The following is a 27,978-nucleotide window of genomic DNA, read 5'->3' on the forward strand; positions in this document are numbered from 1 at the left end:
GACCAAATAGTACAAGAAAAATCTCAATAAATTGGAATAAAACCAGAGTTAAAGGATGCTCCAGAATGAAACACGAGAACATGTACCCTTGGTACATGAGAAAACTTGAAATAGTTGTTTAAGAATACCAAGTTAAGAGCTGGAAAGATGGCTCAGTGTTTGAGAGCTCTGGTTGTTCTTTGAGTGCTTGGATTCAATTCCCAGAACCCACATGGCAGCTTAAAATCATCTGTAACTGCAGTTCCAGGTGATCCAATGTTCTTGTCTGACCTCTTTGGGTAGTAGGCACAAACATGCTGCACAGACACACACACAAACACTCATACACATAAAAGAATAAAACAAACAAAAACAAAACACAAAGTTAAGGTACTCAATTTCTGGGCCACTCAATAAAAACCAGCCTGAACTTATTTTCTGGAACACTGGGAAGCTTGAAAGGCTGCATCTTGAACACACACAGGCTCTGTCATCTTGAACACACACAGGCTCTGTCATCCTGCCTCTGATAGTGTTCTGACTGTGTAATCACCTACAGCCATGTAACATACCCAAGGGTGAGGTCCCACAAAGCATGGAAAATAAGATCAAGGTTTACCTTTCCTCTTGCCCTCTATATCTACCTGCTATATTTTGGTTTCTATAGCTCTTAATGATTAACTTTGATGATAAATTTTAAAGCAAACAGAACTAAAACTTGCAATGTACTTTTTTGAAAAGTATACATAAGTTGGGATATATTTCAGAGTTAGTATTTAATGGATACAAATAGAAGTAAATACTGCTGAGACAAAACAGACTTATGAAAGTAATCAAGAGACCTGTATCTGTCTTTGGTATGCTTGACTGAGGAAGAATCCATCAATGTACTGTTTATGTTTGTCATCTGAACAAGAGAAGTAATGATATAACCTGAGGCCCCTTCTAGTTCTACAGTTGAGATCTTCTCTGTGTATGTGTATATACATGTGTATATACATATATATATATATATATATGTATATGTGTGTGTGTGTGTGTGTGTGTGTGTGTGTACTTGCATGCACAAGTGTGTATCAGTGTGTGTATGTGAAACTTCACTTCCGGCTATATGGCTTTGCTATAATGTATAGAGCTAAGTAACTCCTTCCTAATGGCCTCATAAATATTTGCAAATTCAAAATCATCTAAAACACACACAACCACACACATGAATTGGAGTAAAATTTGGTGAGCATTTTCTTGTCCCTCTGAATTTCTTTATACTTTATGACAAGAAATAATTATGGGGATCCGTGTGGTTTGGAAAAGGGAGAGAACCATGAGAAATTTGCTTCAAGAAGCAACATGAAGCTGGATCAGCCCGAAAAGGAAGCGGAGGAAGAGCAAGTTCTTTTCTTGATTCTATCTATTCATTACACTTTTCACAGTGGCTCAGTCTATGATGGAAATGGGCAGCTTCAGATGGAGCACTGAAAGCTAGGTGAAAAGACTGCTTAAGGCCAAGTTTTAAATGAAGTTCATTCCAGTTTGTCCTAAAGGTTAATGCAACAAGCAGTACACAGCTAAATGCAAATCTAGTTGCTCGTTTCTTTGTTCCATTTCTTAGAATGACTTTTCCATCATTTCCCCTAAGATGATATATAGTTGATTTTTTTAACTCTTTTTTTTATTGAGAAAAGGAAAAAAAAGTTTCAGCCTCCTCCCAGCCTCCCATTTCCCTCCCCCTCCTCCCACCCTTCTTCCCCTCCCCCCACTCCTCTCCCCCTCCCTCTCCAGTCCAAAGAGCAGTCAGGGTTCCCTGCCCTGTGGAAAGTCCAAGGTCCTACCCCCTCCGTCCATGTCTAGGAAGGTGAACATCCGAACTGGCTAGGCTCCCACAAAGCCAGAGCATGAAGTAGGATCAAAACCCCGTGCCATTGTCCTTGGCTTCTCATCAGCCCTCATTGTTCGCCATGTTCAGAGAGTCCGGTTTTATCCCATGCTTTTTCCATCATAGTCCAGCTGGCCTTGGTGAGCTCCCAATAGATCAGTCCCACTGTCTCAGTGGGTGGGTGTACCCCTCGTGGTCCTGACTTCCTTGCTCATGTTCTCCCTCCTTCTGCTCCTCATTGGGACCTTTGGAGCTCAGTCCAGTGCTCCAGTGTGGGTCTCTGTCTCTATCTCCATCCATCACCAGATGAAGGTTCTATGGTGATATGCAAGATATTCGTCAGTATTGCTATAGGATAGGGTCATTTCAGGTTCCCTATCCTCAGCTGCCCAAGGAACTAACTGGGGACATCGCCTTGGGCTCCTGGGAGCCACTCTAGGTTCAAGTCTCTTGCCAACCCTAAGGTGGCTACCTTAACTAAGAATTGTGCTTCCGTGCTCCCCTATCCAACCTTCCTTTATCCCAGTCATCCTGGGATGAAGAAAGTGTGGAATATATACACATTAGAGTACTATGCTGCGGTAAAAAACAATGACTTCTCGAATTTTGCATGCAAATGGATGGAAATAGAAAACACTATCCTGAGTGAGGTAACCCAGATCCAAAAAGATAAACATGGGATGTACTCACTCATAATTGGTTTCTAGCCATAAATAAGGGTCACAGAGTCTACAATTGGTGAACCTAAAGAAGCTAAATGAGAAGGTGAACCCAAGGAAATACATATAGTTATCCTCTTGGCTATGGGAAGTAGACAAAATTGCCGGGGGGGGGGGGGAATTGGGATCTTGGGGGTGGGGTGGGATGGGGGTAAGGGGAGATGGGGAGAGAAAAGTGAGAAGGGGAGGATGATTTTTTTAACTCTTTGAGGGCCTGCCACCTCTCAAATAAATACACAGAGATTTATTCTTAATTATAAATTCCCAGCCTTAGCTTGGCTTGTTTCTAGCCAACTTTCTAATTTAAATTGTCCCATTTCTCTTTAACTATGTTTCGCCTCTGAACGTTCACCTTTCTTTATTCTATATATCTCTTTCCTTCTTACTCTGTGGCTGGCTGTGTGGCTGAGTGACTGGCTCCCGGTGTCCTCCTCTCCTCCTTTCTTGCACCTCCCCCTTCTCTTTTTGAGCCTAGATTTCTCCTTCTATTTATTCTCTCTGCCTGCTAGGCTCACCTATTTCTATTTCCTGCCTAGCTATTGGCCATTCAGCTCATTATTAGACCAATCAGGTGTTTTAGATGGGGAAAGTAGCACAGCTTTACAGAATGCAACATAAAAGAATATAACATATCTTTGCATCATTAAACAAATATTACATCCATAAACAAATGTAACACATCTTAAACTAATATTTCATAACATTTCCCCTTTTGCCTAAATAAAAATAAAAGGCTTTAGCTTTAATATAGTAAAACTATATACAACAAAACAGTAATCAAATAAGAATTACATTTACAATATTCAGTCCATTTGCATTTAGGAAATTCAGAGAAAATACTCCATTATCTATATTAACTTAGTGTTTCCAATCTAATTTACTCTTCTGTCATAACTAAGGAAAACAATAACTCTATTTAGTTTCTAACTCCATCAAAGATCCCAGATGGCTGTAATATTAATTAACAACAGAAACCTCTGTAATATAGGGGCATTCACTTTCAGGTATAGAATATCTGGTAGACTTTTCAGTGAAGCAGGAAATTTGAAGGACTATCCCACCTTGTATTGGCAAAGTTCATTAATCAGTTTCCTCTGTGTCTTGAAGAACGTCTAGCAACTCTTCTGTAAAGCAGAAATCTTGAAGGACTGTCATGCCTTGTTTTTGGCAAAGTTCAATGGTCTTTTTCCTGTTTTTTGCTTGTCCAGTTTGCACACCATACTGTCAGCAATCAAAACAAGAACAACTTCTTGCCCAAATGGTTACATTGAAAGTAAACTCTGCATGAAGTTTCCTTGATGTCCATCATCCTTTTATGAAGTAAATTGGTACTGTCAGGAGCAAATGTGTCTTATTGTCATGAAAAAGCTTAGGTTATTAAACATCTTAAATGTCATATTCTGTAGGTTTTGAAGTGTTTGAAAATCATCTATCTGTCTAAAATATACCTATCTAGCCTTAAAAATACACCTAATGTGACCACAAGTTTGATTAGTATAGATTAACTACTAACCTCATTTGTTAATTATACATTGCATTTCTATATGAGCTACATAAGCACAATACCCCAAACAAGAATAACATATATACAGTAAACAAAAATAACTTTAAATTTGTATCAATATAACAAAATCCATGCTAATGCCAAATATCTGAGATTAATAGCTGTCTTTTAGCCTATGTTCTTATATTCCACTAAATGATAATAAACATCTATAAATCACCAAATAACCAACAACTTCTCACACCACCTCTTGAGAATGTAGGCATTGTATTCTCTAAATTGCTTCCTGTAAAGGCATCTTTAGTGGGTTTCTGAGAAAATTGAGATAATTGGCAGGTCCTTGGAAGACCAACTATAACCTTGGTTGATATATATTACCTTTCAAGATTCAAGAGGTCTCCTCTGAAAAAACCTTATACATATTAATCCTGAAGGTATCTGCAGCCTCTCGTTTCTTGTGGAAATGTACAACCTCTTCTCCAAAACTTTTTAACAGGCATTTGACAAATACATTTTTGACTTTCATTTCAAAGTTAAGGCATGCCTAAAGTATACAGGCTGGTATATTTCAGCTGTCCTTTTTCTTTTTTTTCTTTTTTTTGGTTTTTCGAGACAGGGTTTCTCTGTGGTTTTGGGCCTGTTCTGGAACTAGCCCTTGTAGACCAGCTGGTCTCGAACTCACAGAGATCCGCCTGCCTCTGCCTCCCGAGTGCTGGGATTAAAGGCGTGCGCCACCAGCGCCCGGCTTTCAGCTGTCCTTTTTCAATCCCATGTCTCTTAGCAGCTGTTAAAAAATTCAAAATCAGCACAATACTGCCTTGGATCCAGACCCCTGGGTACTTTCCATCTCTATGTGGCCTTTTCTTTTTTATTATTTTATTTTTATCTTTAAAGACTTTATTATTTTTAAACTATGCTTTTCTATGACTGTCTATCCCTTTCTATTTTCTTTCTTCAGCCTACACACATTGTTAAACACACTGGAGCCTGTCTGAATCTGCTTTTTTCCCCTTTGTCTGAATCTGCTTTACTCTATTTCTAGCTTTGGAGTCTGCAAGAGCAAAAACTCTGCTACAGTGGTGTGGCTGGGATCTCTTCCACAGCTCTGGTGGTTGCCTCTACCTGCTTCTTACATCTTTGAGAGTTAAGGCTACATCTTGCAGGCCCAGTCAGAGGTAGGTGACTAAGAATGGCATTCAACCCCCACAGCACTTGAATGCCAGTGCCCTGCACTGTGACAGACATTTTTACTTAGTATTTTTGTTTCTATTTAACATGAAAAAAGACTGTTTAAGTGCATTGTTATATGGATATGGCAGAGTTTCTTAAAGGAGCCATATCTTTCTTTTTCTTTTTTTTTTCTTTCTTTTTTCTATTTTTTTTTTTTGTTTTGTTTTAGCTTTCTTGGGCTCTATGTGGAAATTTGAGCCCCAACTTTGGCATCCAAATGTAGTTGGTCTTTTTATGTTTACCTGTTAGGGCTCTGTAACCCAGTTCTCAAATAAACACACAGAGACTTATTCTTACTTTTGAATTCACAACCTTAGCTTGACTTATTTAGAGCCAACTTTCTAGCTTGAATTATCCCTTTTCTTTTTAACTACATTTTGCCTCAAGGCTTTTAAGCTTTTTTATTCTGTTTATCTTTCTTTCCTTCTTACTCCATGGTTGACTCTGTGCCTGGCTGTGTGGCTGGGTCCTGGCATCCTCCTTTCCATCTCCTTTCTTGCTCCTGCCTCTTCTCTTTTTGAGCCTAGATTTCTCTTCCTATTTATTCTTTCTGCCTGCCGGCCCTGCCTGTTTTTCTCTCCTGCCTAACTATTGGCCATTCAGCTCTTTATTAGACCAATCAGGAGTTTTAGACATGGAAAGTAATTCAGCTTTATAGAGTTAAACAAATGTAACATAAAACAATGCTACTCAACGTTGCATAGTTAAATAAATATTACATAGCATAAACAAATGTAAAACATATTAACATAATATTCCACAATGGTGGTGTCTATCTTTGACAGCAAAGTGCATTTCTTGGGAATAACAAAAAGATGGATCCTGTTTTCTAGTCTAGTCTACTAGTCTCTCTTTTATTGGGAATTTGAGACTGTTAATATTTAGCATTATTTCTAACAATATGTATTATTTTATTGAATTTGCAGTATTTTCTCAGACATTCTTTGATTAGGTGTTCTAGTATTGTTTATTTATTCCTTGTAACCTCTTGGGTGTGTTTATTTAAAAAGTATTTCTTTAGTATCTTCTGTAGAGCTATCTGGTCATAAGTCTCCTTAATGTTTTTTTTTTTTATCATGGAAAGGTTTTATTTCTTCAGTTTTAAAATACAGCTTTGATAGTATTATAATGGTCAGGATGACAGTTGTGGTTCTGTGGAACTTGGTGTACATCTTCCTAGGGCCTTAAGATTTTGAACATTTCTATTGAATAAGCATGCATTATATCATAGGCCTGCCTTTAAAAGTGACCTGACCTTTTCTCTTCCAACTTTCAATATCCTCTCTTTATTCTGAGTTTTTAATGTTTTAATTATACTTTGCCATAGGGAGTTTCTTTTCTTGTCCTGTCTATTTGTCATTCTGTAGGTTTCTTCAACTTAACTGGACATCTATTTCTAGGTTTAAAATTTTTTCTTAAATTTTTTGTTTAAAATATTTTCTATGCTCCTGTTATATTTTTCCTTCTTAGATGCCTATAATCCAAAAAAGTTAGGTCTTGATGTAGTGTCCCAAATCTCTCCTATGTACCTCTCATATATTTGCAAAAATTTACCTTTGACCTCTAATGATTGATTCAATTACTTTATCTTGTCTTCCATCTCTGATAATCTGGTCACATGATTCACTCTTATGAGGCTTAATGAGTTTTTCATTTCCAGAATTATTTTGGCTTGGCTTTCCTTATGTAAGTATGTTTACTGAATTCCATTTTTATATATCATGTTGACTTTTTTTATTTCATTCAAGTCTCTGTGTTTGTTCTCTTGTATTATAATCATGATGTTGAGTTGGTTGAATGTGATTATAATCATTGTTTTGATTTTTGTCTGAAAGTTCTTTTACATCATTTTCATTAGGGTCTATTACTATGGTATTAGTAATTTTAGAAAAGATATATTGTCTTGGTTTTCAGTGTGTGTCTGTGTGTTGTTTGTGTTTCTGTGCTGGAATTTGAGTATCTAGAGTTAGTTGACTGGTGAAATCTTCCTCCCCTATTTTCTTTCTTTCTTTCTTTCTTTCTTTCTTTCTTCCTTCCTTCCTTTCTTTCTTTTTTCACTTCTTCCTTTCTTTATAAGTTACATTTTCTCTTTCAGTTTAAACATTTACAATATTCAGGAGGAGCACAAGCTGTAATAGAGTTGTGATATTTTTCTACCCTGTGAGACTAGTATTGAGAACCACAGGCTCTATCAGCCAAGCCTTTCTCTGAAAGTCAAGTACTTCCTGGTGCCTGCAGCCATTTGGGCCAGGTACCTGGAGCTAATTTCCTGAGGCATCTTAGGTGGTCCTAAATTTGAGAAGCTGGATCCTTTACCTGGTACCTGAGCCTGCGTGTTCTAGGCAAATAGAGTAGGTTTATTAAGTTTGACTTTCCAAAAAAAGAGAAGATAATTTGTTCTACAAAGCTAATATAAGAAGATCAAATTTAGAATGAAAGTTTTGCTTTTTTTCTCCACCAATGAAACTCAAGCTTCTGGACCATTTGTCATTGAACCCAAACACACATGTATCATCTATTAACTTGGCATTATTTTCAGAAATTAGGAGTTATCAGAGTTGGATTAGATGGATTCCTCTAGTAGACAATTGTGAAGGGCCAGAATTTATGTCTAAGTAGCTCATCTTTTCTCTTAAAGGGTATTGGTATTCACAGTTATCAGTAAGTACAACTAACAACAGGAAGATAAGGATGACAGAGTTAATATGAGGTAAAATAAATTAAATTTGACAAAAAAAATAGATGTACCAAACTGGAACTTATGTGTTGTCTCCAGTGGTCTTAGAAGCCAGTAAGTTTCCCTGTCTCTCTCAGACAGTGGCTTCTATGCTGCCACATATTATATGAGTTGTTTTGCTTCCCACTGGAGGGAGCAGGTTTGAGTTCAAAAGGCAGCCGATACAATTCAAGTTGTCACCATGGAAAAACTATATGGTTAAATAAACAAACAAACAAGCAAATAGAGGTTACTTAATTTCACCTAGTTTGGGGTTTTGAATTTTAGTTTCTGTCTTCCCATCTGACTGCATGGCAGGAATTGTGGGTTGTGCCCAGTTTTATTTTTAAGTTCTTGATAATTTAATCTTAGAAATTTAGTTGGACATAAAGTACCGTAAAACAAACACTGTAATTTTTTTCTGCTGGGTGTAGCCAGATGACTAAGTTCTACTAAGTACGATGGAAGCAAAAATACCTTTTGTGACTTCCAGGAAGAGTCCTTAAAGGTGGCCAAACATACCTATTATTCTACCTTTTCTTATAATTCCAGGAAACTAAAGTTCTAATGAAAATGACAAAAGGCATCTTTTGTCACCTGGTGCCTTATTGAAATCCCCTGAAATATTCTCCTGAACATTTTAAATCCATGGGAGATAAACAAAGAAAACAAATTGTGCTTTCAAATACCATGACTTTGCTTCAACTTTCTCCACTTTAAGCAAAACTTTAATTTTAATGAGTTCATCTGTATATGTAGCATTTACTGCGATCTTAGCTACACATCCTTCCTTCTGAACACTCTGCTTCTTATTTAGCAAAAGAGATTGTTCCTTTTATTTTCATTCTGACAGTGCATGTAAAGTCACATTTTTCTGTTCTTCTGTGTTCAGTAAACCTATGGAGAGTTTTAGAACTATGCTTTCAGATGGTCCGTTGAATAATGCATTGCATCTACCGAAAAATAACTCTACCATTTAGTTCCCCCAGCTGAGTTACTTAAGAGGGAAAGTGTTTAAGAGGGGAATATTAGATTCCTTTTATATTTCATTGAAGTTTCTGTAGTAGATATAACAATATGCACTATGGTTACCTTTAGGGACCACCCTTCTTGATGCTCCTCTTCTTGCCCTTTGCTGTGTGACTCAGGCTGCCTCTGGTCCTGAGAAAGGACAGAGGCTTCTCAGCACATAAAAATGTCCGTCCGTGTGGTTGTCTCTGAACAATGAAGTGTGATCCGTAATGACACTTCACCTGTCTGCGCAAAAGTTTTACTGGTTCTGTTGCCTTTATCACAAGAATGCAAGTCTGGAATAGTAGTCTATGGCCACTCTACAGTGCATAGATGTAAAATGAATTTACTCATATTTTCTCCTCTTCAGTATTGCCCCTCTAACGTGGATCCCAGTAGAGAAATTATAGTGGAGCCGAGCAGCATGACTGACGTGTGGCAGACAGAATGTAACCAAAGGAAAACCACTTTCACTGGAAGCCACGAGAATGCATGAGTAATGTTCACTATGCCATAACGCAAAGAAAACTGACTGATACAGAAATTAGGACCAGAAAGTGAGATACTGCTGTAACAGCCGTCAAAAATGCACACTGACTTGAGGGTTAGGCAGTAAATGGTCAAGAAATTGGGACAGAAGTTGACTAGTTTAAGTAGTAAAAATAGTGAAATTGTTGCCTGAAAAAAAACCCACTTGGTAGGCAGACAATACCTTTAATAACCTGTGAGTTGGAGCACACTCACAATCTATGGTTGGAGTTACAAGCTGTGAGTGAGTAGATGAATTTGACAAGATTCTACAATAAAGACATGGGCTCAGAAAAAAAAAATGGCTACTTTGAAGGCAATTAGAGGGAGGAGGACAAAGGACCCAGAAATTCTCAAATGCATAGCACTGTGAAGTGGAACTGTTTCTCAATTCCAACAGGTGAAGTAAAAAGGTTTAGGTCACAAGGCCAGTTCATGCTTATTTGGTGTGCAAAGATCTAACCTGAGTTCTCCCAATAAATCCCTTTAAATAAATGAAAAGGATTATGGGAAGGTAAATAAGGGCATAGCCTTCTAACAGAAGCCTAAGGATATCAGCATACCAGCCAATCTAAAGAACTAATGAGTGATTACTCAACCAGGGAAACAGCAGACATGAAGAACTGGAAAAGATAGTTTTGAAGAAGTAATACAAGATGAAAACTATTTTTCATAATGTATTAACTAGACTCTTAAGATAGGGAATGTCATTGCTAATTGTATTGGAGTAACAACCACAAACCAGAGCTTCATGGAGGTCTAGTCCGTATAATTTCCCGAAGTGAAAGACTGCATTGGCTTGAAGTGTCCAGTGGCCTTTGGGTCCTTAGCCTTTGATACCGAAGAATAAGTATCTGCCTCCCTGGAATTCACATTCTTTTCAAAGGTCATATTCAGATGTGGTCATGGAGGGTCACGAGAAAAGGACTGCCTAGAAAGTCAAAGGGCACAATGCAGGTGAGATGGGACGCCGCCTCTGGGTTCCAGTCTTTCATGCATGGGAAGATGGTATTCTTAACAGCTACCCAATGGCGTTTCATAGCTCCCTATGGCTAGTGCACCACACCTCACCAGCCCACTCTCCTGCACATCCTCCTTCTTTCAGGGTGGCCACCACTGTCCGTATGCTTTTCTTTTTTCCCCCCATGTTTCTAGTGTGAAAGCAGGAAAAAACAGTGATATGCCTTATTACTTCATAGAACTGAGTATTAAAAGCTGGCTCAGATAAAGTGACTATCATGAGAATCAGGCTTTGACCTTGAGCTTAACAAAGTGCTCCATAGTATTCATGGTGTCTTCCTGGGAGAAAAGTATTTTGTTTAATGAAGACAGAGAGAGGGGCTAAGCTGCACTCCTTCTAAAATCAACCTTCCCTTGTAGGATAATCATCTCTGCAGACTTGCTCATTGACATGTGACCTATGACAGTGCTGGGGAGGAAAACAATCCTTTCTCTACTGGCTCCAGGCTTACTTAGGTCCCACGAGCTCTTTAAGTCTTCATATGGCTGTGCCATAGTTGTTCTGCCTCTTCCATAAGAATAGCAAGTTGTAAATTGAAACTTCTGCTTTGACCTAGATCTGAGGATAAAAAAAGGCACAAAAGCAAACCCAGGCAGAGCCCAGCAAATGCACAGCTGCTCCACCTCCAATGCTAAACATTAGCAAAAAATAAAATTTTATTTGGGGCACCACCGAGAATTTACGATTCTTTATTTCTCTAGCATAGCCTGGTAAAAGCTGACCACTGCTGTGTTTATGCCCAATCTATTGGCAAAATTGGAGTTTTTGCATTAGCACTTACAGTCATGTGAAAAGTGGGGATAGCAATGCCATAAATAGAATAATTATTGCAAACACAACATGCCTTTGAAATATTAGCCTTCTAGCAGAAGAAACCACCCTGCTAATGTTACTCTACACTTTCAATACAATAAATCATAATTCCATCCCACCTACTGCTTAATAACCAGAGGGTGCATTTCCAGTACAGATGTTGTGTTTGCTCTTGTTTGGCATCAGTTGTTTCAGGTTCAATGGAGGTCAGAGATACAAGAAGAAGGGACCTCCTTCTGAGTGAGCCTTCTAAAGTGAGACTTTGGACTTGGAGAATGATTGGATTTTATAGGGACACGTTAGGAAAGGGTGAGTTACAAAATGTTGCAACTTGCTACTCCTGATGGCATTTATGTTGACACAATGCCCAGATTGCTGGACATTGAATAGAAAGTTCAAACTAGCTTTACCCAGTTTGCCTGACACCTACTCTCTCTTAAAGCCAATGGCATTGTATGATTATGGCTGTCTTAGCTTCTTTCCCTGCTCTTTTGATAAAATACTCTGATAAATGCAAATAAAGGAGGGGTAGTTCATTGTTTCTCAGGCTGGGGAACACAATGGGAAGGTCAAGAAAACAGCATCTTGAGATAGCTGCTCACAGGCATCCAAAATCCAGAAGCAGAGAGCAATGAGTTAATTGTGCTGTTCAGTTCCCCTTTCCTGTTAATGCAGTCCAGGATCCCAACCAGAGAATGGGTGTCACCCACAGTGGCCAGGCTTTCCACCTCAATTAATGTAATCAGGATGATTCTCCACAGGCGTATGTAGTGATGAGGTGAGCTGGCCTGCTTTTTGTCCCACTTGACTCCCACACGGCTAGCTTAGCCCTGGAAATAACAACACACAAATTGTATTCTTTTAAATACTGCCTGGCCCATTAGCTCTAGCCTCTTATTGGCTAATTCTCACATCTTGCTTAACCCATTTCTCATAATCTATGTAGCACCACAAAGTGGTGGCTTACCGGGAACGATTCAGCATGTCTGACCTGGTGGCTGGCTCCATGGCGTCTAACTCACTTCCCTTCTTCCCAGCATTCTGTTCTGTCTACTCAACTCACCTAAGGGCTGGCCTATCAAAGGCCAAACAGTTTCTTTATTAACCAATGAAAGTAACACATAGACAGATGACCCTCCTACATCAGGCATGCTTGAGGCCCCTCTCCCAGGTTATTCTCTACCTTGTCACATTGACAACTGGCACTAACCATCATATGCTGTAAAGATTGGGAAGTAAGCAAGTTTGAATACTAGCTTTCTGTGCTTCAGTGGGTTTTAAACCATCCATCCAAGATGATCACTGAGTGTTTAGGCTTTGTCATGAAGCAATGGTTAGCATGGCCACTTGAGGGAGAAAATAAAACATCTCTCTACCACCTCACTAGCAACTGATGACCTATGCTGCTGTTGCTTCTAAGAGGAAAGTTCCAGGAGTTTGTGATTTGTCAAGCAACTTGTTCTCAAATTTCTTTTGACTTACTCCTTTTGTAACTGTCACAATCAAGAATGTGAGGTGAGCTGGGTGTAGTGGTGCAAATCCGCAACCCCAACACTCAAAAGGTTGAGGCAGGAGGACAATGAGTTCAATGCCAGCCTGCACTATGTAATGAGGCCCTGTCTCAAATTGAACAAAAACAGTCTAAGCTGAAATCCGGAAGAAAACTGAGAAAAGTTTACTGTAATTATATAAAGGTATTTTCTCTAGGAATGGTTATTTAAGATTAATGCCTGAATTCGATAATCTCATGTTATCCAAGAGAGAGTCTACCCAATATTAAGTTCAGGCAATAAGGTACCAGTTTCCATTGTATTCCTGAGTACCCACTTTTCTGTAATTCCCAGTTCAGCTCTGTACTTGAGACTAACATTGCTTTCAAGCTTGGGCAGTCCAGCATACTTCCATAGTGCTGTCTTGGAATTGAGAAAAGGACTCTAAAACCTGAAATATGCCTTCTGAATCTGAAAGACCCTCGACGAGGACCTCTTTTCGGGAGGAGACCTCCCCAACACCAAGGAACAGGCCGAGACCGCACGGATGCAAATCGCAAGAGGTTTATTGAGTAGACACAGGTACCTGTGGGCAGCAAGATCTTTCGGAAGATTTGCGCACCTGCCAACTGGAGGGCGGGCTTTTTATAGGGAAGAGCAAAAAGCAAGTTTACAGAAGCAAAAGCGTGGTTATCGGTGGACCGGAATGAGGCGGGGGCATGAATGGTTTCCTCTCTCAGCATGGGTGTCAGCAAGAAGCATGTTTACAGAAGCAAAAGCGTGGTTATCGAAATGCGATGGGGGGGGCATGAGTGGTTTCCTCTCTCAGCATGGGTGCCTGGCAACAATCATCCTGTTCCTATCTTATAGCTAACCTGCTTTGTTGACATCCTATCTTATTGACATCTTGCCTTGCAGTCTTCCTATCTCTATCTCCTGCTCTCTCAGGCACATGGGATGTTCTTACGGGAGCAGGCTGGCTGCTGATCCGGAGAGTTTTTTAAAGCAAACAGGACATTCCCCCGGGATCATGCTAGCTGAGGGTTTTGATGAGGGGGTCTGTAGGGTCTTTCAAATCCAGGACCCAGGTGTGTGAAAAAGCAAAAGTATGTCTTGGAATGAGGATTTGATCCTCTAGAGATGGGGCTTATAAGTGCTAAAAATCCAATTGTGATATTAATATTTTGACACCAACTTTCAATTCTTGCCTAGTCCCTGGTAAGCTTTCTCCAAATGATGAGTGTGGCCCATGAAGTGCTAGAAACATTTGCTTTTCCTGGATCCTGCTATCACTGACTAATGCTTGACCTTTGGGGAGCATCTTCACTATGGTGGCTGTAGAAATAACCTGGCATTTACATAACACCTTTCTCACACTGTTTCACAGCTTGTTGTTTTAGAAATTCTCAGGGGCGTTTTATCCATCACGTCTCTTCCTGAAGGCACATTCTAAAACCTAATCTTACTTATTTCCTTGATGTATCAAGAATTTATAACCTTGTTTCTAAATTCACTTGAAACAGAAAAATCTAGAAAAACCATTCCATTCTAGGCATGCAGAGTCCAGAATCCAACTCCAAGCACACTGTTCAGTCTCTGGTACCACTTTGTAGTGTGGTTTTTCAATTTTAAAATTAAAAAAAAATCTCCTTTGAGCTTATCTGAGAAATATTTTAGTTCAATCTCATTGATATTCTTAGTGTTAAAATGTCCATAGTTTCCATACATAAGAAGTCTGATAGCCTCAGGTTCAGCAACATCCCCAAACTCATAAGCAAATGATGGCCTGTAGTTTGGATTTGAAATGTCCTCAGATGAGCATTTGGTCCCCAGTTGATGGTGGTGACTCAGAAGGCCTGGAACCCACAGGACATGGAGTCTTGTTGAGTGAAGTGTATGGCTGTGATGGACCTTGACATTTTATAACCCAGCCCCTCTTTTGTACCTAACTGATGACACAATGTGACCAGCCACCAGGCCTTGACTACACTGATGAGCTGTTATCCTCTCAAAGCCATAATATAAAAGAAAACCTGTTGGAAGAGACCGCTTGTTCTTTCCAGCCACCCGGCTAGCTTAGACCCAAAATAATCACACAGAAACTGTATTAATTAAATCACTGCTTGGCCCATTAGCTCTAGCTTCTTATTGTCTGACTCTTACATATTAATTTAAACCATCTCCATTAATCTGTGTATTGCCACGTGGCTGTGGCTTATTGGTTGAAATTCCAACATCTGTCTCCAGCCAGGCTACATGGTGTCTCTCTGACTCTGCCCTTCTTTCTCCCAGCATACAGCCAAGCTTTCCCTGCCTAGTTCTGTTCTTCCCTACCATAGACTCAAAACAGTTCTTTATTCATTAACCAATAAAAACAACACATGAACTGAAGGACTTCCCACACAATTTTCCCTTTTCTGTTTAAACAAAAAGGGAAGCTTTAACTTTAACATAGTAAAATTACATATAACAAAACAGATATCAAGCAAGAATTATAGTTACAATATTTATACCTACTTTATCTTTTATTATAACTATTCTTCAACTCCATCAAAGACTCCAGAAGGATATAATATTACCTATATAAAGAATAAGTAAGCAACTTCCAAAACTCTAGAACTTTTGACAGAGACCAAAGTTCTTCTGTACTATTGTGGCATCCATCTTCCACCTACTGGGCCATAGTTTCCAGCAGGTCCATGAAGCAGGAAATTTCAAAGACAGTTCTGCCTCTTTTGGCAGTTTGTCAGTCATTTTCTTCTGTGTCCTGCAGAATGTCTATTAGACTCTTTCATGAAGCAGGAACCCTAAAGGATCATCTCACCTTTAAGCAAGTTCAGCAGCCATTTCTCTGCAGGTCCTGCATGTCCAGTTAAGCAGTCCAGGAAAGAGTCTTGCACAAATAGCTAGCAAACTCCATAAAGATTCTCTTCAATCCCATCTTCCTTTTGAAGTAATTGGCACTGGCAGGAGAAGATATGTCTCTGTCATGAAAAGTCCTAAATTCTTAAAACATTTAAATGCCATATTCTGAAGGTCTTTGAAAGATTTGAAGAATACCTAACTGAAATATATCTTTATATATCTAGAAAACCTAACTAGCCTGACTACAAGCTTGACTATTTTAGATGACTATCTATTGCTCTATATTTCTTAATTATGCATTACATTTTTAAATGAACTACACAATTACACAATCATAATACCTTAATCAAGAGCAGAAATATACATATAACAAGATTGTCCTTAAATTTGCATCAATAAACCAAGATCCATACCAATGCATATCTCTACATAGCATATCCCCTTTAAATGTAATGAAACCTTTACAAACAATATTTGGGAATATGGATGCAGTTCTGTCCAAACTGCTTCCTGCTGTTTATTGGGTGAAGTAATTTTTTGAGGGTGTTCATGGGGATTGTGTTCTATCAAACCATATTAGCTTGGAATGAATCCATATGTTCTCATCCTTTGTGGGGACAAAAGAAGAACCTCTTTTCCAAAGCAACATATCCTTAGACCCAAAATTAGAAGTCAAGATACCTTTATAATATACATTCTGGTTTAGTTTAGTAGCCCATACAATGAAATGTCTCTCTGTACTTAACTCATTCACAGTCAAAAAATTCAAACACAATAATTTACAAAATCCAGACTCTTTGTGAATTCTCCATCTTTATGTGTCTTATTTTCTTTACTCCTTTTAATCTATGACTGTCTGTATTCTGTCTCTTTAAAGACTTTACCCTTTTTAACCATTTACTTATTTTTATAACTCTATATTCTTTTTCTTCTCTCTTCCAAGCCTACGTACAATTATCCAACACTGTGACCCATTTAGAGGTCTTTTATGTCTGAATCTGTCCTTATTGTGTTATCTGAAATTTTTTATTGTCTTGGAGCACTTCTTAAAATGCTAAGCACTTCTTAAAAACGTAAGCTGTGTCACTGTTAGGGGAAATACAACAGTGCCTGCTTGCCCCACCCAGTCTAGCATGGTGGAGCCGCTCACCGCCTCTGAGAGTCATACACACTGCCCCACTTCCAGGCACACAGCTGTTCCAAGTTGCCATCAAGCAGGCTTCAGCATGTTTCTCAGAAATCCTATCCAAATATTTTGTCTCCCAAAAGAGCTAGGGGTCACACTGGCAGCATAACTCAGAAAGCCTGCATTTCAAAATGGTGTGGCTTTTCTTTATTCTGCTGCTGAGTCAGGAAAACCTCTTTTAAAGGAGCTGTGGCATGCTGCCAGCAAACACCAAGAAGCTGTGAGAAGTATCAGGAAGGAAACAGAAGGAAACATGCATGCCATAGGAGAGAAAGGAAAGCCTTTAACAGGGAAGAAGGCTGAAGCTGCTGGTGGCAAGGACAATAACAGATTCACAGTAGAAAATTTTCCAGGTACATACCAAGTATGTTCAGCACTAAGTGGCCCCTACAATAGGGTAGACTAGGATCCCTTAGTATGCAAACAAAAAGGAAACAATTGTAGAGAAGGATGTCAATCATGATGCTATGACTCAGTGATTAGATACAGCTTGCATTGTGGTTACTATAAAAAGTGCCTGCTCACTGAAAGAATGAAGTGTTTATTTCTCTCCTTTCAGGATACAATTTGAGTGAAAATACCACTCATGAAAATATATTCCTAAGCTGTTCACTTAGTTTATAAATCTATTACTTTAGAAGGGTAATTAAGGCAGTTTCTATAAAAGTTCCTTTATAAAATGAAAATTAATCTCCCTGTTAATGTACTGATTTGAGTGGGAAAGGATTTGCTAGGTGAGAGGAGGCAGGGAGAGAGGTATAACTAACACTAAGGATTTTAGAAAAATGATAAAACAATCTAGCATTTTATAAGCTTACTAAAATTATATATTTAAAAATTAATTTAATTGGAGTCTGGTGTAGGAGGCCCTTCTGTTTATGTGTTGCTTTTATTGGTTAATCAATAAAGAAACTGCTTGGCCTGATAGGACAGCATTTCTGTAGGGAAAACAGAACTGAATGCTGGGAGAAGAAAGGCAGAGTAGGAGAGAGAAGCCATGGATCTTCTGCCTGAGATAGATGCTGGTTAGAATCTTGCTGGTAAGCCACAGTCATATGGCAATACACATATTAGTAGAACTAGAGCTAATGGGTCAAGCAGTGTTTTAATAAATACAGTTTCTGTGTGGTTATTTCAGGTATAAGCTAGTCAGGCGGCCAAGACAAACAAGAGACCTTCTCTTTACAACAGAGCTACCATAAATAGAGGAATAATGATCCTCTCAGAAACCACAGATTAGTAAATGGAAGCCTCCTGACAAATGTGGAATACTTCTCAAGTGAAGGATACTCCCCATATGTGGGATACTCCCCAAGTGTGAGATACTCACCTAGTGTGGGATACTCTGTGTCAAGTTGTTAGTCAGGAGAGTTCCAGAGAGCCCCTAAAGGAATTTTGGCTATTGCTCTTGACTGCCCACTAGAAATTGCTAATAACACCCTATTGTTAAAGAAACCAGACACTTTGGTCACTGTACATGAAAAATTACAAAAGTACCAACTAGGAGGCTTTCTCTCTGCTATTTAGATGTCTTGGTATCATCTTGTAATATGTAGTCAGCTAGAGATTTTTATTTGTTTGTTTGTTTGTTTTGTTTTTGCCATCAATGGTCTTATCCAGTGAACCTTGTGAAGTACAATGATCACAATAATGAGTGGCCCATAAAGAGTGGCACAAGGGTTGTGAAGGCAACCAACAGCTTTAAAATTGACTTAAGTCCTGCTCCACAGGAGGGGCCCATGACCAATACTGTAATCCTTACCGACAATCCATCGCTAGAGAGGTCATAGACTCTACTGCTATTATTTGGTGCTTGAAACAGAGTTATTAGAATTCTTTCAAAACATGTGTCTCTATATCCACAGATTAATACAGCACTAGGTCCTTCTCAGAGAGATGGTGGCTCAAACTGGTCAGAGACTCAAACTGATCAAAGTGAAGAGAATAAATAACTGTGAAGGGCTTAGTCCTAAATGGGATGTCTTTAAAAAACACTAGTCCAATGATCAGGGAGCATCACAAAAATGTAGAGTAGAAAGATGGTAAGAAGTAGAAGTTGGGGAGGATTTCTGGAAAATAATGTCTTCTTCACGTGATGGGGCCATTGTGCTCAGGAACTGTACACAATTCAAGATGAATCCAGCCAGCGTTCTAGCATGAATGAACGTTGAGATACACAGAAAATGTTTTTCCATCCTCTTTCACTTCTCACATTCTTCCTTGGTCTCCAGGAGACAGGAACAACTGAGATTTACCATTTATTAGGAAAATATTTGTGTTTCATCTCTTTTCTGCAGACATCTTTCTATTATAAGCATTAATTCTTTTTAGATACTTTGAAACTGTCTTTAATAAGATAAATCTATATATGAATTGTCATTTTTCATCCTTCTTTCCCCAGGCATTTAGGTGCAAGAGGTCTTCACTGGGTTCTCATGGTGCTGGAGGAAATCAGGGGTCTGTTTAACATACTCTGGGGCTTCAGAGTCACTATCCATCATGTGGCCTGGTTGGTTTGTTCAGGAGTGCATTTTGGGAGGTAATCAACCTCCATCTGCTGTTTTGTGATCTGAGTTGTTGCCATCTCTGGAGCCTGTTCTCCCAAAACTTTGGCCCATGTTTTAAATCCCTGGCACTATGCTCCAGTGCTACTCTTAGCAATGTCGCATCCCATCAGAGCACACAGTCACGTGGGTATCCCACTTACTGAGGATGAAGGACTGAGGGCCTTTCTCTGCTTCATCATGTGTGTGCCCCCACCATCTCACACCAGAGCTGCTCCCAGTTACTCACAGCCCTGTTTGCATCATTTCCCTTTGAGGAAGTGTGTCATGAATGCAAGTGTTCTTGGTCCTATGTCCCGCTGGTTTCTGAAAGCCAAGTTAGATTTGGCAAAGGGCTGGTGTCCTTAGTGTCCAACTTTGCTCTTCCTCTCTTCTTCTCATAGTCTCCTCAGACCAGAAGGACAGACTTCAACACTTTCCATCACCTACATCATACTTTCTTCACGCTCACTTTAAACACAAACTATTTTCTGTATTTGAGGATTAAACCAAGACTTTCCAGCCTAAAGTAATTTAGAAAACCCTCTTTTGATGTACAAAGTTAAGCATGCATTTGCTCTGAATCCCAGTGGGTAGTCCTCACCTAAACCCCAATTTTGACAAAAAGCTATACCAGAGTAACCAGGGAAATGATAACTTTCCAAATATAAAAAAGAGATATACACTAATTTGAAAATCCCCAAAACTCCATTACCTAAATATTGAAAGTATGCAAGATATATTCTAGTTAAGAACCCCCTTAATAGATGACCCTAACAGCATAGGTCTATAATTCCAGTCATTTAGGAGGCTGAATCAAGAGGATCTTACATTCAAGACCTGCTTAGATATTTTAGTAAGACTCTGTCTCAAAATAAAAATGTGGCCAAGATCTGTGTTGCCACCAAAGACCACACAAAAACCCTGGGTCAGGACCATGACTTGTAGCTGTGCTGGTGTTAGAGTTCCTTGGGCCATGCCCCCTCCAGAGTCATGTTGATCTGACTGGCCTATGCTGCCACCTGGAACCATGGTGTCCTCTGGACCCAAGCTGTTGCTGTGGGCCATGTCTGTGTCCATGGTCCTGTTGTAGCTGGGGTCTGTGTTGATGTTATGACCCGTGTTACCACAGAGGGCCAGAGAAATATTTGATGAAATCAGAGAGTCATGCTGAGCCAGTCCCACCCTTCTCTGGCCATAGTAAAGTTGGGCCAGCCTCTCATTGGACACTGCGGCAAAAAAGCAGTCTCTATCCCTCAAAAAAGAACTGCTTCCTGGGCTCAGAGAGATGGCTCACTCCTCACCACAGGCATAGGAAAACTGGACTTAATGACATGGGCATAGAAGAGTTCGCTTTGCCCACTCAGGCTCACATCTAAGGCCTTGGGTGAACTCACCCTAGCATCTACCCCATCTGTATCCTGCTGGGGTGCATGAAGGGTGCATGGAGTACATGACTAGCCCTAGGAACAATATTTGCAGAATCTCCACAACTCAGGGCAGTCACTAGATATCTGAGAGAAGCTTCAGGGAAGGTCCAGTGATAATGGTGTACCAGAAACCAGAGGCCTCAAACAAGACCATGACTCCCTGCAGTGAACATTTGTAAATAAGGTTGATTGAACAATGAGCTATATACTGTATGACATACTGTGCTCTTAATGCCACTAGGACAAATGAAGAGGTGTTGCAGAAGAGGGAAAGATGAAGAAAGAAGAGAGTTTTTTTTTTGTTTGTTTATTTGGTTGGTTGGTTTGGTTTGATTTTAACTTTTGGGGAGCAGGTGCCTCAAGGGTGTGGAGAGGACATGGAGGGACTGAGAGATGAGTACAGTTGCTGCGCATGATGTGAAATTCCTAAAGTATCAATAAGGCAATCATGTTTTAAAATGAAACATGAAAGGGGTAAGGGTACTGTTCTGTGGTAGAATGCCTGATTTGTGTTCATAAAACTCTTATGCTAGGTTCAGTTCCAGCCCTGAAGATAAAGTGAATGGGTGAATGGGGTTCAGGATTTACAGCCAAGCATAGCAATATTTAAGCAAAAAAACACAGGATAGCCAAAACAATCCCGGGAAATAAAAGGAAAAAAAAACTTCTGGAGGCATCACAATCCCTGACTTCAAACTCTACTACAGAGCTACAGTACTGAAAACAGCCTGGTATTGACATAAGAACAGACAGGAGGACCAATGGAACTGAATCAATGACCTGGATATTAATCCACACGCCTATGAATACCTGATTTTTGACAAAGAAACAAAAAATGAAACCGAATCAAAGACCTGGATATTAATTCACACATCTTCAAACACCTGAATTTTGACAAAGAAGCAAAAAATATCAAATGGAAAAAAGAAAGCATATTTAACAAATGGTTCTGGCATAACTGGATATCAACATGTAGAAGAATGAAAATAAACCCCTATCAATCACCACGCACAAAGTTTCTAGCCATAAATAAGGGTCACGGAGTCTACAATTGGTGATCCTAAAGAAGCTAAATAAGAAGGTGAACCCAAGGAAAAACATATAGTTGTCCTCTTGGCTATGGGAAGTAGACAAAATTGCCGGGGAGAAAATTGGGATCTTGGGGGAGGGGTGGGATGGGGGTAAGGGGAGATGGGGAGAGAAAAGGGAGAAGGGGAGGATGGGGGGAACTTGGGGTAAAAGGAAGATTGGGATAAAGGAAGATAGGATAGGGGAGCACGGAAGCACAATTCTTAGTTAAGGGAGCCACCTTAGGGTTGGCAAGAGACTTGAACCTAGAGTGACTCCCAGGAGCCCAAGCCGAGGTCTCCAGTTAGTTCCTTGGGCAGCTGAGGATAGGGAACCTGAAATGACCCTATCCTATAGCAATACTGACGAATATCTTGCATATCATCATAGAACCTTCATCTGGTGATGGATGGAGATAGAGACAGAGACCCACACTGGAGCACTGGACTGAGCTCCCAAGGTCCCAATGAGGAGCAGAAGGAGGGAGAACATGAGCAAAGAAGTCGGGACCACGAGGGGTGCACCCACCCATTGAGACAGTGGAGCTGATCTACTGGGAGCTCACCAAGGCCAGCTGGACTGTGACTGAAAAAGCATGGGTTAAAACTGGACTCTCTGAACATGGCGAACAATGAGGGCTGATGAGAAGCCAAGGACAATGGCACGGGGTTTTGATCCTACTTAATGTGCTGGCTTTGTGGGAGCCTAGCCAGTTTGGATGTTCACCTTCCTAGATATGGACAGAGGGGGAGGACCTAGGACTTACCACAGGGCAGGGAACCCTGACTGCTCTTTGGACTGGAGAGGGAGGGGGAGAGGAGTGGGAGGAGGGGGAGAAGGATGGGAGGAGGGGGAGAAGGGTGGGAGGAGGGGGAGGGAAATGGGAGGCTGGGAGGAGGTAGAAACTTGTTTTTTTTTCTTCCTTTTCTCAATAATAAAAAATAAAGAAAACTTGAAAAAAATACACATACATTTTAAAAATGAAAAAAAAAACACTCAAATCCAAATGTATCAAAGACCTCAACATAAAACCAGCCACACTGAACCTCATAGAAGAGAAAGTGGAAAGTACACTTGAATGCATTGATACAGGAGACCACTTCCTAAATATAACCCAGTAGCAGACACTGAGAGAAACAATTAATTAATGGGACCTCCTGAAACTGAAAAGCTTCTGTAAAGCAAAGGACACAGTCAACAAGACAAAATGACAACCTACAGAATGGTAAAAGATCTTCACTAACCCCACATCAGACAGAAGTCTGATCTCCAAAATATACAAAGAACTCAAGAAATTGGTCATCAAAAGAACAAATAATTTAATAAAAAAAATCGAGTACAGATCTAAACAGAGAACTCTCAACAGAGGAATCTAAAATGGCTGAAAGACACTTAAGGAAATGTTCAACATCTTTAGTCATAAGAGAAATACAAGTCAAAACAACTCTGAGATTCGAAATCTTATATCTGTAAGAATGGCCAAGATCAAAAACACTGATGGCAACTTATGCTGGAGAGGTTGTGGGTAAAGAGGGACACTCTGCATTGCTGGTGGGGGTGCAAGCTGGTACAGCCCCTTTGGATGTCAGTGTGGCAATTTTTCAGAAAATTAGGAAACAACCTTCCTCAAGACCCAGTAATACCACTTTTGAGTATATATCCAAAGGATGCTCAATTGTGCCACAAGGACATGTGCTCAACTGCGTTCATAGCAGCATTGTTTGCCATAGCCAGAATTTGGAAATAACCTAAATGCCCCTGGTCCAAAGAATGGATATGGAAAATCTGGTACATTTACACAATGGAGTCTATACAACAGAAAAAATAATATTGATATCTTAAATTTTGCAGGCAAATGCAAACATCATTTTGACTGAGGTAGCCCGGACACAGAAAGACAATTATCACATGTACTCATTCATAAGTAACTTTTAAACATAAAGCAAAGAAAATCAGCCTACAAACCACAATCCCAGAGAACTTAAACAACATTGAGGATACTAAGAGAGACATACACAGATTTAATCTACATGGGAAGTAGAAAAAGACAAGATCTTCTGGGTAAATTGGGAGCATGGGGACCTTGGGAGAGGGTTGAAGGAAACGGGGGAGGCAGAACGCAGAGCAGAAAAAAATATATAAAAATCAATAAAATTTTAAAAAGAAAAGAAAGGGATAGAAAAGGAGTGGAGCTCTTTGTCCTGATACCTAGGTCCTCTGCTTATGAAAGTCTGCTTGTGGTCCAGGATCCCTCTGTTTGGAGTGGGGGGATGACTTTGACATAGCCAGGCCTTCTGAAAATGCTTCCTCTTTTTTTTAAACCAGAGAAGTGCTGATCCTCTGCATGGTTCTCTCTTCTAAATATATATAAAAATCTCCATCTCTTGGCATATAAGTCCTTTGTTTGTGACCTGCTGCAAAATAGTTGGGTGGTATAGATAAAACAATGACATTCCCCCCCAAAATGTTCACACATCTGTCTTAAAAATCTGTGATTATGTTGAATTATATAACAATGAACTACCAGGAAATCTAATTAGAAACTGAGGTTTCTAATTAGATTTCACTAAAATAGAATCATTAGCTCCAAGTCTTCATATTTGAGTATAGAACATGGAATAACTACAAAACCCAGATAAGTAAGAGGGGACTGTTTTGAAGTGCTAAGAAGGAGAATAGCTGGGCAGAAATGATAAAAAGTGGGGAGTGAAAAAGGGGGCTTTAAGAAGGGAGGGGGAATGAGGACAATATGAGAAGAAGAATACATAACACTAAGGATGTTTGTAAAAGCCATAGGAAGTCATATTATTTTATACATACACACACTATATGTATATATATATATATATATATATATATCATATATCTATATATGACATATCTTTGTGTGTGTGTGTGTGTGTGTGTGTGTCACTTGGTGTAATAATGCTTTCTCAGGAACTATAGACTATTTAATAAAGCCCCCAATGCTCAGCATGGGAGCCCTTCCCTTTCAAGTTGTTGTTGTATTAATGGAGAACATTGAGAATGTGGGTAGGCTTCATGTAATCAGTCATTGGCCTCAGACAAAGGACCAGTCAGACGAATGATAGAGTGTTGCCTGCTTCCTCATAGACAGGCCACTCCATATTCCTTAAAATTAACCTCTTACCTTCTGTATTAATTCATTTTCTCTTTTGTTATTTGTCTATTGTGTTTTGGGGAGGTGGGTGTTGAGACTGGATCTCATATTCTAGTATTGGCTGACCTGGAACTCATGATGTAGCCAAGGATGGCCTTCATTGTTGTGATTCTCCTCCTTTAATATTCTGAGTACTACAATTACACGCATGATCTTAGCTATATCTGAAACCAAATTCATCATAATTATAAGTGCTAATGACCAAGACATCTGCTGTGAGATTGTGCCTTCTAGCTTCAATAGGGAAACTACTCCCATCTCAACAACAACAACATGACACCTAAAAATACCTGAACAATTCCAATACCAGTTGACATGCCAATGTGGATGGAGGAACTCTCACAGGGTTCCTCCTCTGCATAAAGAACTACAAGCATTTCCAATTGTGGAGAGAGGGAGAATGAGTCTTACCCAAAGAGAAGCCCCTAAATGACTATCCAATACCAAACTGCCATTCCTAAAAACATATACATACAGCCAACACATGAGTCTTTGGAGATAAATTATGTGCAAACCATAATACATCCTATACCTTGTATATTTGTCTACCTATCATCTTTCTATGTATCTTCTTGTTTCTGTTTCTCTGAAGAACTTTGATTATGGTTTAGATCTAAAAGTGTTCCTTGAGAAACAGAACACTGAGGATGAGTTTGCTGAACTGATTATAGGGATTCTGGGATTGATTTTTCTAATTAAAATAGATTTAAGACGCCCCAGAAAGGGAGCTCAGCTTGCCCCCAAGCACCCCTTCCTATCTATGGGGTTATAGGATCCCCCCAACTCAGCCTACTTCAGGGCTGAAGGTCTGGGGACAAAGTGGTGAGGTCAACTGCTGCAGGAGGTTCTCTGTCCCTCTGAGCCTGCACCCAGCAAGCGCACCCTCCCAAGGTCCAGTTGAAGAGCAGAAGGAGGGAAAGGAGGGAGAAGATGAGCAAGGAAGTCTGGACTGCGAGGGGTTGGTCCACCCACTGAGACAGTGTTCCTGTTCTAATGGGAGCTTATCAAATCCAGCTGGACTGGGACTGAATGAGCATGCGATCAAAGTGAACTCTGAATGTGGCTGACAATGGGGGCTGACTGAGAAGCCATTGATAAAGGCACTGGGACTTGTTTCTACTGCATGTACTGGCTTTTTGAGACCCTAGTCTATTTGGATGCAAAGTTTCCTAGGCCTGGATGTAGGGGGAGAGGGCTTTGGACTTCCCACAGGGCAGGGTTCCCTGTCTTCTCTTAAGGAGGAAGGGGGAGGGAGGAGAATGAGTGGGGGAGCAGGAGGGGAATGGAAGGAGGGGAGGAAGTTTAAATTTTTGAATGGAAAAAAATAAAAATAAAAACAATCTTCAATATGCTCAGCCAAGGGCAAAAATTAAATAGGAATTTTAAGTATGTATTTCCATAAAGCCTCAGATTAATATCAAAGGTACAGTAAAGAATGTGGGAACTTTCCAACACTCCCTAATAAGAGTTGGTCTTGACTACCAGATAGTGGTAGAGAATGGAGGGAGGTCTGAAAATTCTTTTCTATAATTTGGTTTGGAGTTGAGTTACCCTAACCCTAACCCACATTAATAAGCCTCACATGTGGACTTCATACTTTTCATGAGAAGGTAGACCTCTCTGGAGATGTGTTACACAAAACACCTAATAATACAGACTTGAGTGGATGTGTGTTAAGAAAGCCATGGTGAACATAAAGAATGATCTGACTAAACCTTTTCAAAAGAAAAAAAGTAAAATAGGTTTAAGGCAATGAATGAAAGGGGTGGAGCCAAAACTCCAGATGTGATGTGATTTACAAAATATCACAACAGAATGTTACAAGCAATTCATGAAGCGAGGTTCTTCAATAATATGTCCCATTAAATACCCTACAACATTTTGTCAAACTGTCACATACAATGAGGCTGGCTCTTCATTCATCACTACTCTGAACAAAACAAAGAAAGAAAAGTGTGAATTCAGAGATTCAAAATTTAAGATCCAGTTACTATATAAATAGCCAGAAATGCATTTATCTACCCCTAAGAACTCCTATATCTTGTATCCACAACATTAGTATTTATGAAAACCAAACTTGGAGTGTAACCCAGTATATCACAGAACTATAGTATGAATTAATTCTCAGAATATCGCAGAATTACAGTATACATTAATTCCCAGAATATCACAGAACTATAGTATACATTAATTCCCAGAATATCACAGAACTACAGTACACATTAACTACCAGAATATCGCAGAACTACAGTATACATTAATTCCCAGATTTACAAGGTGTCAAAGTAGCTTTGACTGGGAAGAAACGAGAGCCCAAAAATCAGAATAAGAAATGTCTAAGTAGACCCTAATGAATCTGGGAGCAGTGAGCTCATCTCGTAAGTTCTGTTGAGTCTTCTTTTGCAATGGAAGCAGACACTCCTCCCCAATCTGAGGAATTTGTCCTGCTTGCTCAATAAAATTGTTCTGGCATCTCCCGAGGAGACTTGTCTCTGGCTACCGTTCCTCCTGTCCTCACCACGAGCCGTGAAGCACTGAGTGTGAGTCCATGTTTGATGGGACACTGGAGTCTGCTGGCATGTGCAGGGACACAAAACCAAAACAAACAAAAGGCTCCTCTTCAGAGCAAACCCATCTCGCATGTACGAGCGGGCGTCCTTTCTCTTTCACAGTCAGTTCCAGGGGAGTCCCCAGCCTGGTGATGCTGCCTTCCATATTCACGACAAGACCCCCTCTCCTCACTTCTCAGTTTTCGGACCCACAGGCTAGTTGTCTTCAGAAACAACTGCTCAGACAAACCTGAAAGTATTTTTCACTAATA

Source organism: Microtus oregoni, unplaced genomic scaffold (assembly GCF_018167655.1).
Source record: "Microtus oregoni isolate MIOR12 unplaced genomic scaffold, Mior012 000070F_ref0000104, whole genome shotgun sequence".
NCBI classification, from domain to species: Eukaryota; Metazoa; Chordata; class Mammalia; order Rodentia; family Cricetidae; genus Microtus; species Microtus oregoni.